Source organism: Erithacus rubecula, assembly GCF_903797595.1.
Source record: "Erithacus rubecula genome assembly, chromosome: 10".
Classification (NCBI taxonomy): domain Eukaryota; kingdom Metazoa; phylum Chordata; class Aves; order Passeriformes; family Muscicapidae; genus Erithacus; species Erithacus rubecula.
The window spans coordinates 14,005,310-14,018,766 of NC_136662.1; positions in this window are offsets into that span (position 1 = coordinate 14,005,310).

Below are 13,457 nucleotides of genomic sequence, written 5' to 3' on the forward strand. Positions count from 1 at the left end.
GAACACGGTTGCTATAGCTTTATGCTATAAAATAATGCAGTTGTGGCTACTGTGTATGGCTCCAAGTGCTCACTGCGTGGGTCACCCTGCTTTTAGCACCACAGGGTGAAGAGCAGCCCGTGCCTGGCTGGAAGGGTGTCTGCCAGGGTGCCCAGAGTCCCTCAGCATGCCATGAGGCTCAGGTGGCTGCACAGCAGTTGGTCCCCTCGGTGCCAGCCCCTGTCAGGATTTATCAGCAGCGTCATGAAGGGCAGGGGGGCGCAGGGAAGTGCCCCCTGCCCGCCCTTGCTGCTGTGCCTCACAGCACCGCTGCTCCCAGCCTGTCAGCAGCTCTGCTGAGCACCAGCACACTGAGCACCACAGCAGGGATGTTAGTCAGCTGCAAAGCACTGCTTTTCCAGGCTGAGGGTGGCAGTCGTGAGGTAGATTGGAGCCCAAAGAGGATATAAGAAGTAAAGGGATATGGTGAGAAAAAAACAACATTATCCTGGAGAAGGTTTCACATTAAAAGCTTTCCTTCTGCCCACCTTTGTGGAAATTATTTGCTGTTATGGTAAATAATTCTGTCATGGCAGAACAGATGGTTTCATTTAAAGCTATATATCATTTTAAACTATGTGGTGCAGTGTTGTCTGACTACCTTATATCATTATACCCCATGGCTTGTTCCTTAAAAAATTCCCCACAATCCACTGTCTCTTTCAGAAGCTTATCAGAAGGACATAGAGGACCTTATTTTCTAAATAGAAGCTTTCAGTTTCAAGATTTAAAAAAAAAAATAAATACTTATATTTCAAACTTCTATGGTCTTAAACTACCGAGTGTTGAGATAATTTCTGGTTCAGGAAGTGCATGTGTAAATCTGCCAGCAAAGGACCCCGGGACACAGCACGGAGGCTCTGCAGGGGCTGTGCTCTGACACTGCCAGTGCTGAGCTCTGCCTGCCTCCCGTCCTCAGCAGGACCAGCAGTGTCACCTGTGCTGCTGCAAACAGCATTTCCAACTGCAGCGACTCTCTCTGCCACACAAGCCTCTTCCTCCCCTTCCTCTGACCCTGGGCTCTCTTTGTATTTTAGTTTTGTAAGTCTGCGTTGAAAAAGCACCGATCCTCTCAGAGCAGGGAGGGCTCTCTCAGCCTGCAGGTTTTGCTTGTTCAAAACAGTGAAATAATCCAGTTCCAGCTGCAAACCCCTCAGCACAAAGGACTGAGGTTTTGTGGTGCAGTGGCAGTGAAGGAATTACTTTAGCTCCACCAATGATGATTTTTAACTAATATTATTTTAATAATTTTCTTCAAAATTGTTGGGAGAGATTTTTCTCCCAACTTAATGTTTTCTTGTTGCCAAGGCCAAGTGAGAGAGCAGTCTAGTAATAATTACCCTGGCCTTTTTTGTACTGGTAGTTATTTTTTTCTGGGAAATTTTTCTTCTGGAAGATTTAATTCCTGTTAACACTCCTTAATCAAATAATGCAAATGAGCATACCCCTATGTAGCTGAGAATAAGTTCTTAAGATAACAATAGTTTTCTACAAATCAGTGTCAGGTTTGGTGTTTGTTTTGTTTTTTAAAAATTATAATCTTGTGTGATTTTATCAGGTGGAATATGAGAACCAGCAGCATTTGTGCAATCAGATGTTGTCAGACATATCTACAAAAATGGAAATCAAAGGTTCTTTCCTTAAGTTTTCTCCTTTTTAAAAGCAGTTTGCTTTTCCTATATTTTTTGTGTTGTGTGCCATTACATGAAAATTGCATTTTTAGTATCTTATAATGCAGCATCAAATATTAGTGTTATTCAGGAGTCTGAAATGCCAGTAATGTGTGACTTGTATGAACTAAGTACGTCACATATAATCTGGGGATTAACTTGTAAACCTAGTTCATGTCATTATAGTGATATGGGGAACTAGCAATTGTTTGGAGGAGAAAAAGGTAGATTATCAGAGGTATAGAGAAGCCAAGTATTTTCTAATTACTGCTCTAGTTAAGGAAGAAAAACCCTTCTTGAGCTGCCCCCAAAGGAGTTCTCTAGTTTAAACCAGTAATTGCAATTAAGAACATCAACTAAAAGAATTATATAATGCTGCTCCACTTTGCTATTAAAAGCTTAAACTTTTGCTCCATTAAAATTGAAAGAGAGTGGAAAAATCTAAAAAGGATTTAATTAACTAGCAAACTTGAGCATTTATCAACTGTAAAAATTATTTGATTTCTGTAGCAATAGAATACAAATCAACTTGGAGATTTTAAAGATCAAAGTTAGAATAATTGCAAAAACACTGATTGCTATTTATTTATTTCTATTCTTAATTGAATTTTTAAAGCTTAGTATTTCAGAATGTTTTTTTCCTGCTTCCTATGGATTACTGGCATTTGGTGTTTAAGTTTGCATTTATTCTGTAAACTCTTAATTAAACGGCAAAATAATCGGTATGACCCTTAAAGCCTCAGTGGCACAAAGCTGCTCTCGGGTATATCAGCCATGTCAAGGGACTGCAACCAGCAAACTTCTGCCTTCTGTTCATGTTTGGGCTCAGCTGTAAGTGAAATCATTCCAGTTAAGGTGTTCAGATCAGCAGCAGGAATTGACTGAACTGTGAAGGGTCATGGATGTAACAGGCTGCACGCCCCAGCTGCAGAGGACTCCAGCCTGGAAGAGAGTACAGAGCCTTTTCTGCTCTCTACAGCTGGCTTGCAGGATGGCAGAAAAGGAGGACATGCAGGGTGGTGAGCTGTATGGGGTGGGGATCAAGAGACAATTAATGGAGTTGTGCAGAAAATTGCCTTGCAGTTTGTTGGGATTGGTTTCTAGAGAGATACAGCAGTGGGTGGTACTCAGTGGAGCAAGGAATTGGACAAACTCAGGGCAGGATGAGTGGACATCACTGAGACTCTGCCATATTAGCAGTCATTAGACCTAAACTTGTCTCAAGTGTTTGAAAATGAGTCCTTACACATTGCAGTGTAGTTTTAAAATCTGCTTCCTTGTGTTGGAATTTACCTTACAAGTCATATGTCACTATCTGAGGGCAGCAGAAATAATAAAAAAAAAAAAAATAAAATTGTTCTGCATTAGATTGTGGGAATTCATACACTTTTCCTTTTGAACAGCACTGTTCTCTGCCTAGCTTCAAGTGATTGCATGGGCCTCCATCGAAGTGCTGGCAAGCAGTGTTAAAGTGAGAAACAAAGAATTATGGCTGTATAGCAAATTGCAAGGGCACCCTGAGAAAACAGGTGACCAGGCAGTGTAGATATCAAACACTTACCCACAAGGTTCATCCTTGTGCTGAGCCCAGGTTATCTCCTCTTTGGTTTTGCCCTGAGGTACTCTGAAGTGGCAGATGTTAGGGTTGAGAGGGTGGAGGGGCTGAGAAATGCTGTAGCAGATAATTTCTCAGGGCTCTCCCATAACTCTTCACATCTATTGTTTTGGGAGTGTTTAGCCTGGAGTAAAAAAGGCTTGGGAGGGAACTTACTGCTCTCTCTGATCACCTGAAAGGACAGCTAATTGGAGAGAGCAGTAGGTAAGTCTCTCCTGCCAGGTGAAAAGAAGAGACAGCCTCAAATTGTACCAGAGGATATTTAGAATGGATATTAGGAAAGATTTCTGCTCTGAAAGGGTGGTCATTATGGCAGGTTATCCAGGAAAGTGGTGGAATCATCATCTCTAGAAGTAGTCAATAAAATGTAGATGAGACCCTTAGAAATATGGTTTAGTGGTGGATTTGGCAGTTCTTGGACTTGATCATAGAGGTATTTTCCTGCATTGATGACTCTATGATTTTACAATCATTCTGCTCCCCTTGAGATCAGTTTCCATTATTTCAGCTTATCTGGTATCCTGTTCCCTGAATTGCACTATTGTTTTGATTCTGTTGTATGTTGCAAAGATACATGTTTGGGCCATTAGTCAAAACAGCTACTACAATTTCTGCTCCAGAGGTGTGTTGCTGATTATGAATTATTCAGTTTATGTTCTTACCGTTCATGACTTTAGCAGAATCATTTGACTGAAGTATGGCTCCATTAATCTCTCTCTTCCCTATTTATATGTAATAATTAGTTTAAAATTTCACTCATCATGGTATCTGCATTAGGTAAAACTTCTAGTTACTCCTGGGGCAGCAGCTGTAGTGGGAATACTAATCAAATGGTATGGTCACAACAGCTCTCCTGCTATTACTCTGTTCTGTTTATGGATGCAGCAATTTAACTTCACAGGCTTCCCCACAGATTTTTAGAGAATTTTAAAGAGGTTCAGAAACTCTTATTGATTTAACACTCACACTTCCATATATGATTTCTTTGATTTACAGAATTAGGTGGGTCCATCTGGATCGAGTGGAATGAATAATTTTCTGAAATATGTTAAAAGACAAGATTTTTCTAAATATCACTAAGTCCTTTAGTCTTTTTATACTTATGCAAAATCTATGTGTGGCTTTAAAATAATTGAGAGCCAATAAGTTTTTCTCATGTTAATGAGGAATTATTTTTGCTTATTTTTATGCACATAGGTTTGAAAGCTTCATTTTAGGTGCTTAAATTAAGAAGACTGTCCTTTGTTGATTAGACTTTTTCACACAAAAAAAATGGAGCAAAGTATTTGCCCTCCTTTAGTACCTTAAGTCCATGTGTACCCTAAGGATTAATCTCTTTAATTTAGATTATTTGTCCTGAATGAGAAATAGCCTGAAGGTTACTGGGCTCTGTGTAACTACCACACAGAATTGGTTATAAACATTATTACTGCAGTTCTGTTGTAGCCCAGGTGGAAAGGACAGGGATTCCTATTAAACATTTTTATAGCACAACATATGTACAAGCAAACAGGCAAGCTCAGAGGAGACAAAACAGGACAAGGGAAACAAGGATCTAGAGATATCACTGGTGAGAAGGTGTTGGCTAAGAAAGACTTTGAACTGGGAGGATGGGGAGGGTAGGAAGGCCCACTGAGGGTGAGATGCAGGAGAGTATAAAAAGTGGGAAGGACTGTGATGTGATGCTGTGCAAGGTCTCTGCTCTCTGAACTGTGAGTCTCTCAACAGGCATGAAGTGAACAAATCCATTTGCTTTAATTTTCATATCCTGTTTGTTCTGCCACTGCACACAAACAAGTGTATTTACACTGAATTTTTCAGTGAATGCTTTACTGTTTGCTGGCCTTTGCTTCTCCTTCCTTAACCTCCAGTGCAGTAAAGTACACCTGCCATTGCCATGTTAAAAAACAATTTACCACGGTACTTTTTCCAAAACTATTCTTCCCTTTCGACATACAGATTTTTGATTAATATTTTTGTGCATGTAGATAATGTATTTTAAAGTATTTAAGCCACTTTGGTAAAGCAGCCTGTGGTGTATAAGCCTGGTGAGGAGGCAAGGACAAGAGCAGCTAGCTTTTTACATTATTAGCCTTTTCTCAGATGTAATAATGATGAAAAATAAATCAGCATTTTAATAGGATTAAAATCAGAAGCTAAAGGTTATCTGTTAGATCAGTTTTGGAATTAGAGTTGAATAAATATTTTTTTAAAGCTGGAATTTTTGAACAGAGAAATTTGTGTCAGTACAGCACATTCACCAAAAGAGAGCAACATAGGCACACTGTATGTGCTTCAGGCAAGGGGCCATTTTACAGTGTAAGCAGGAACATATTGTCCTCTGTTTTAGTCTGTATTTTACCTGCCTCTGAATGTGATAAATGTGGTGCAATTATTATTTAGGTTTATAGTTATTGATGATGTATTTTTTTATGGTTCATATTTTTGTCTTTCAGATGTTTATGTACAATATGTTTCCTCATTCATTATGATTGCATTCAGGATACATGCTTAGACATTTACTGAAACATTGCTGCTTTTCTTTCCTGCTAGAAACTTTTTTCAACAGCAGAATTTGTATTCATGAATTTTCTTTGACTAAAGTCATTAAAATGTACTTAGCATTTTTAGTCTTATTAAATGCTTTGGCATGAGATCAGCTACATGTTTGATTGACTTGGATAAAAAAACACTTGTAGGCCTAGAAATGAGCTTTTAAAATTTATTTTTAAATTTGTTTTGTTTTGTTTTGCATTGGTATTTGTCACTATCCTGAGTATGTAGACTATTTTATTTAATATTCAGATTCATTTTGCTGAATAATACTTCTAGCCCCAAAGCTAGTAAATGCACTCAGAAATACTTATTTTGGTAAGTGTTTGGAAGTTCTTTGAAGTCCTTTTCCTACTATTATGTCCATCTTGTGTTAGTAGCTGAGAATTTTTTTAAAGCAAAACTAAAGATAAATGATCCTCAAGATACAAGAACAAGGACTTTGTAATGCACAAGGCTGTTTGTGGAAGCACTCACCTGGAGTGTCCAAAACCTAGCTGTGTCATTTCTTGTAGCTTGGATCTGGGGGTTGTTTGCATTTTCTGTGCATTTGTGTGTCCTGGGGGCCGTGGCTGGCATCGAGGTGTTTGGGGCACAGTCTTGTGACCTTGCTTAGTGCTAGACCTGGATCTCCATAGGCTGAAATGAGGGGAGGTCTTACTGCAGTGGCAAAAGGAAAGGGAGACGTGACCAACAAAGTCTCTCCTGTACCAGGCTGAGAAGGGGAGTTTTCTCCTCCTCCTTTCTTGTATGTAGGAGAGAAAGAATAATTTGATTTCTTTTTCCTTGTTAGTCCAGAGGTTGAATTAAGAGGTCCAAGTTAAGCCACTAGAAACTAAGGTCTGTAACTTTCTGGTCACTTCCAATGTCTCAATGTGCAATAGACATTTCTTCAGTACAGTGACACTGGCTGCACACTGTAGACCCACGTTTGGGAGGATGTTCTCTACCCTGGGCTCCTCAGGCAGTGATAGGGTTCCAAAAGTGTTTGGAGTTCCAAAGTGCAGCTTGTGCCAGTGGCCACCCACAACTCAACAACAGGGGCAGCCTCAGTCACGTCCTGAGCTCCACAAAGACTCTTGAACAGGTCCTGTAGTCCAAAGGCCTTTACTAGGATGCACTTAGTGGGTCCAGCAAAAACTGAACTGAATAGCATCTTCAGGCTTTTGGCAGTATGGAGAGAGTCAGAGTACAGGAAAAGAGGAAAAAAAATCCTGAAAAATTGCTGTAACAAACCATCACCCCATCATGGTTATTAGGAATGTGGCTGATGCGAAGTAGCAGAAATGAAATGCGAGATGTATGTGAAACAGGAGCATGTTTGAATTTAAATGTGGCCAGAGGCAACACAAATGATGGCTTTTTTTAGGAGAAACCTTGCATGAAAAGCTTGCTGGAGCCAAGAAGTGTTAGGTGTGGGTGTCACTGGAAAGGAAATTGTAGTCTACTCTAGCCTGGATTTTTGAATGTATGTGCCCCTATTTTTACTTTTGCTTAAAGATAAATGAACATTAATTTCAGACTTCAGTATTCTGTGGGAGTTCCCTGAGAAGAACAAAAGGGAAGCTCCAATAGATGCTTGGTGTGGGAGTGAGAGTGTATTGGGCTCTGGAGAGCTGAGCAAAGCTGCAGCAAGATTTGGCTGTGCTGGAGGCTTTGAGCCCATGTTTGTTTGTTGTGTTGTGTCTGTTGGAATAAGCAGCTCTTCATCTGAGACCTCTGTGCACAGAGAGTGACCCTGTGTGTGCCAGGCAAACTCTGCCCCCGAAGAGCCATGTTCACATCTCCTTGCCAGCTGATTTACAAACATTGGATTGAACCTGCTTTTCAATGACTCTAGAAGAGATGTCTGCATGAACTGCCTAAAGTCTAAATAAGTGAGGACTGAATGTAAATAAGACAAAATGTGTATATTTCTACAGATCTACATGCATGTACACATAAATTTTGCTCAAAATAATTAAATCCAGATTTCTGGAAGACTAGATTGTTCAATAAAGACTGTTTTTCTGACTATGAGCCAGGGTATCATCCTTTTTCCAAATATTTTCAGACTAAATAATCATTTGAAAGAAGTATAGACTAGTAATTCTGGGGCTGCTGAAGCTTTCAAGCCTTAGGACTCACATCTTTGATTGAAACAGAGCATTTTTGAAACTCCTGTTGTAAAGGTAAATTTTGGCTAGTTTTCTATAGAGTGGGGGTACAGTGATTCTATCCAGATGAAAGGTGTTGGCATAGTTAAAAAAGCCGATTTTAGGAATGCTGCTTTGCAACCTTATGGATTACTTAGTTTTATGGAACTCCCTTTCCCAATTCTGATTTACAATACGAGCAAAGAGTATTCCCTCTTTCCAGATTTAATGAGATTCATCATGGGTTATAAAGTCAGGCTAGGGATCCCAGCTGAGGGAAGAGTGTTTGCACAGGAGATCTAAATGAGCGACCCTCGTGGATTTCTGAATCTACATTTTGGCACACAGTTTCCTAGAAACTATTTTATTCTGAAAAATGTTGTTAATGAACTGGCTTTTTTAAAATTCACTATAGTAGCTGTCTATGTATGCACAAAATCAGCCATGAATGGTATTTTAAGTATTTAACTGTATTTAAGTTATCATTGTGAATTAGACTGACTTCAGTATGAAAGTCAGTAGTACACACAGAGACAAAATATGACTAAATGTTTCCAGACTAAGCTTGTACAGTTTCTGTGAACAAAAGGTGATTGTCCTTTACTAACAAGTTATATATTCATCAATATAGTCTGTGACATTGTGACTGAATCATTCTAATTTGGAGTGAAGTGTGTATTTTTATGGTTCTTCTTGCTCTGCTTTTTGGACCTTGCACACCTTCTGCTCAGGATGCTCTGGTTCACAGAAAAGCCAAGAGAGAAACAATGAAACTGCCAGTCATAGATTATAAACTCAGGGAAATTTTGGTGAAATGAGTTTGTGTGGCCAAGTAGACCCCCCCCCCCTTTAGATTCCCACTCACAGAAGGTGTAGGGTAAACTAGAAGAAACAAGACCCTTCTGTAACTGGGATGATGTTTTTGAAATGCTAAACAAATGAGTGTGTCAGTGCTGAGAGCTTCCTGTGCTCAGCAAGTGCCCTAATACACTCTGTGCTGTTGCACAGGAGTTTCTTGCTTTGACCCCCTTTGAGAGTAATGGGTTAGTGCTAGAGACTGGAAGTCTGTAGCTCCAAATTGTGATAATGTCAGTATAAAAAGCCAGTTAGAATTGATCCTTGAGCAAGGGTTCATTTTTATGGTCATACTATGCTCCTGTGAAGGTCAACTTTGGGAGAAATGTTATATATATATATATAGATAGATATATAGATATGCATATGTCTATTTGAAAAAAACAACTATCTGTTCCCCTGATCATAATCTGTAGTGGTGTTCCAGGTTTTTGATTACTTTTAGTTTGCCTCCTCTAGTTTCTATCTATTGACAACTATTTTCTGTTCATCTGGCTATGCAAAGCAGAGTCTAAAACGTTATGTGCGGTTGGTAATAGAACTCCTGGCAAAGGTAGATTTCAGGTGCTGAAGAGAGAGAATTTATTGGAATGGGAGAAACATCCAATTCAGCTCTTGCTGAGTTTGCCTCTGTGACTTGTTTGTGTAGCACAGTGCTGTAGCTCTTACCACCTGAACAGCCCTGCATCATCTGGTCCCCTGCTGTAAGGGCGAGATGTCTAAAAGAACTCAGCAGGGGCATGGGAATTGCAGAACTTGAAGAGCAGAATGGACCAATACAGAACTTAAAATAATTGTTTAAATCTGTAGTATCCAACTGGTGGTGAATGATGGCTTCTGACTTCTGCTTCTCATAATAATTTTAATGAAGCTGCAGCTTTCCAGCCATGTGTGATGTGAATTTGGAGATTGGCTGTTGCTCTGCAGTGCCCTCAGCAGCAGGATGTGGACACTGCTGCCACACTACTGACGAGATGTAATTGTGTTACCCAAACAAAGCATGAGAGTGGTAGGATGATATTGGGTATTTTCCATGAAATTATTTTGGCTTTTGTTTTTAGATAGAAAAGCTTCCTAAATTTAGCAGTCATTTAAAGTGCTTTTAAGCATGTAACTGGAATGTCATGTGGTTTATAATTTCACATTTCATTGCAATTCTTTGCATGCTGTCAGTGATTCCTGGCTCTGTAAATTATTGCTAAGTTAGACCAACCTACAAATCCTGATATCTTTGCATAATCTCTGTTGTGAACAGTAAAAGCATGTGCATTCTGCTAATCCATATTCAGATAGAAGCTGCAGTCAGAGTGCTAAATATAATTTGGTTTTAGGCCAGGAAAAAGAAGTTATATCCTTTTTTTTTTCCCCCATGAAAAACACTGTGAAGCAAATGAAATACTGCCTTTTTTTGGTGACTTTTTGTTTGTAATTTAAAAAAAAAATATTCCACAGCAGACATTCTCCCCACAGAAAAAACAGCAGGAGAGTTTTCTTACATAATAATCTGACAGATGTGTCATGGTATCTAATCCCTTAAACCTCCAAAGCCCTCTGATAGTGGATGTTTTAAAAGGCCAGATTGAAAAGCATGCTGCTCTTTTATTGAGTCTTTGCCTTCAGTGCCCATTCCACACTTGATCGCTTCATTTTGCTAAAGCACAGTATCTGATAACTTGAAGCCAAGAGAAAAAAATTATATCTTAGCAGAATTAAAAATAACATTAAAGCAATTAATGCCAAATGAAAATACTATTTAAAACCTACATTTACACCTGGATTTTTAATTTTTTTAGTGCTTTCACTGAGATTCTCTCAAGAAGTAAATCAATAATAATTACACAGACAAAATGACCAGCAGACCTGCAAGTGACCCATCAGGATTTTCAGATTCCTGAGCCGTGCAGCCGTGTAATCACATTACTGTAACTCTTGTACCTCGGGCTTGCTGTGCCTCCAGCGTCGTGTCCGAGTGACCAGAGGCCATTCCAGCTGGGGGACTCTGGCTGCTTCTTGCCTGGGTAATCACCTGGCATTCTTTTTAAAATAACAAAGTCATTAGAAAAGTCTTTGCCTCTTAGCTCATTTTAGCCTTTTCTTTTTCAGAGCAGTTACAGCTTTAATAATCCAAATGTCAGAGCGAACATGAATTCAGAGGATCAGGGTTTCAGTTAATCATGTTAAATAAGTTCCCCTGATAGTTAGGTACAGCAGCATACAACCTTACTTCAGCTACCAGGAATTTTAGATAACTGGGGTTTGGGTAATCAACATTAGAATACCTGTGCCTAATGCACCATTTCACATAAATTTGTGTTCTACATAATTTAATAAAATAGTATTGTGTGCTATTACATGGGTGTTGGACTTGAACTCATACTGAAACTTAAAGAAAGCAAATGTTTAGAAGAAAATCTGAATTGTTTGAGATTTTGACATCAGAAAAAATGCAATGTGGTCTCAAATACGTAAAAAAAAAAAAAAAAGATGCTTTAGAATACATAAGAACAGCTAGAATTTATTTCAAAAATATTTTTCATTTTTTTTCAATAAAATTGCAGTTTTCTGGGTTTTATAATCCTCATTACTTTTGCTAAGGCAATTATTTAGGGCTTTATCTTTGAAATGTGAACTGACTTATCTCACCTGATGAGGTTATCAAAGATTTGTGAGATGATACTCTGGGACTGAGAAACTAATCATCTTGTTTGTTTGATGACACCAGCCTTTCTCTCTTTCATGAATTCAGCAGCTAACCTTGACTTTACACATGGCCAGTTTCTATATTTTTTGCAGCTTAAAAAAAATGTTTTTAACAGATTAATCCTGTAATGCAGTGATTTATTTTACAGTGAGGATTTCTGAGTGATTTTTAGGTTTTTTTCATGCTAAGGTTATTTATATACTAGCTGTATACACATAGAATGCAAGATAAAAGCAGAAGAAGACAAGAAATGAAGATTGTACAGATTTCTGGGTTAAAGTGGTTCTTCCAGTCTAGCAAATGAGAAATGCAAAGTCAAAAAAAGTGGTTTTTATTATTTTAGTGGGACATGTTACATTATGGACAAGAGTTTTTTTTTTTTTTTCATATAGAATACAGTGCTGCCTAAGGATGGCCTCCAGGCATTGCACATCCCTTCTTATGGAGTCAGGCTTCCTCTGCTTTTCTTGCAGAGAATTGATAGTTGTCAAATTATCAGCTCTCTATGATTTTTGTTTGTTTTTAATTACTGTATGTATATTGAGGAAATGTTGATGATTCAAATGAACACTTCAACATTTGGGCTTAATCTACAGCATGCCAGAGCATGTGTATTTCTCCTGTACTGACGAGATTGGGTAGTGGATTTCAGACCCTTGTTTCAGTGTTGACAGGCACTCTTTGGAAATCAGTGATACAGTATAAATGCCTAGGCAAGTCTGACAGTAACTTGCTTGATTTGATTGTTTGGGTCTTTAAAGAATGGGGAGTATGAAATAAGAGAAATTGTCTTTTTTTTTTTTTTTTTTCCCAACCAACTGAAGGAAAGAAAACCTCGGTTGGTTTGATGTTAATTTTACTGTCTGATGAATATTGAGGGTTTTCAAGGGCAAGGATTTATCTTTTTATGGAACCATTTAATTCCAGAATTGGCTGTTTCTTCTGTAATACCTATCCTTTTGGTACTGTCCCAATCCCTCTGAAACAAATGAGGTGTTACTGGGGAGTATAGAGCCAGCCTGGAGAGCTCTTATGAAACCACTGCAGTCTGTTCTAAGGCAATTATTTTGATCAGTTTGACCTAGCTGATGTGTCTTCAAGGCTAATACTTTTTCTATTGCTGGGAACACTCTATCAGTTAACTGGTTAAGGGAACACTGTCACTGCAGTCCAGCAGTAGATAACAAGGTGAGAGGTCTGCCCAATTCTGTTGTCTTGCTAGAGTTACAGATATGCCTTCTGTTTGTGTATGGAATATGCTAAAATAACAGGTTGTGATTAAAGTGCTTTGATTTTTTTGGAGGCTCAGAATTTCTTTGTGACTTTTGAATGATAATTTGGGCTCAGAATCTCACATGTACTTAACAGCTCTGTAAGCTGTTAGGCATTTGATCTTCCTTTTAAGTGGCAGTGACTGTTTTAAAATCATCATGCCCTTGCTACCTCAACCTGTTATTGATACCTCACAGCCAATGGTTTGTTTGAAATCAGAGCTCTGCAACAAGATCAGCAATGTTGAATTGCAGAGGTACTTTTTGAGCAGGCAGCAGTTGAATGCTGTTCATGCAAAAAGCAGCTGAAACCAAAAGCAGAGGAACTATGGTGTGCTGAGATGTGACCAGAATACTTGCATAGTGAGAAATTTTTGAAATAGTGTTAATATATTTTTGTTATTTACCTTGCAGTACAAATCAAAATTTGAGTCTCTGGTATCTTAAGAGGATATAATCTAAAGTATCTAGGATATTATCTTTTCTCACAATAAATTTTACTTATATCAAGCAGAGGAGTTTCAATGAGAAATAAACACCTACTACTTAGCAATATTTTGAAGGAAGGGGGTTTTTGTTCATGTCTCACCTTGATGGTTTAAATGCTCACTCAAGCTT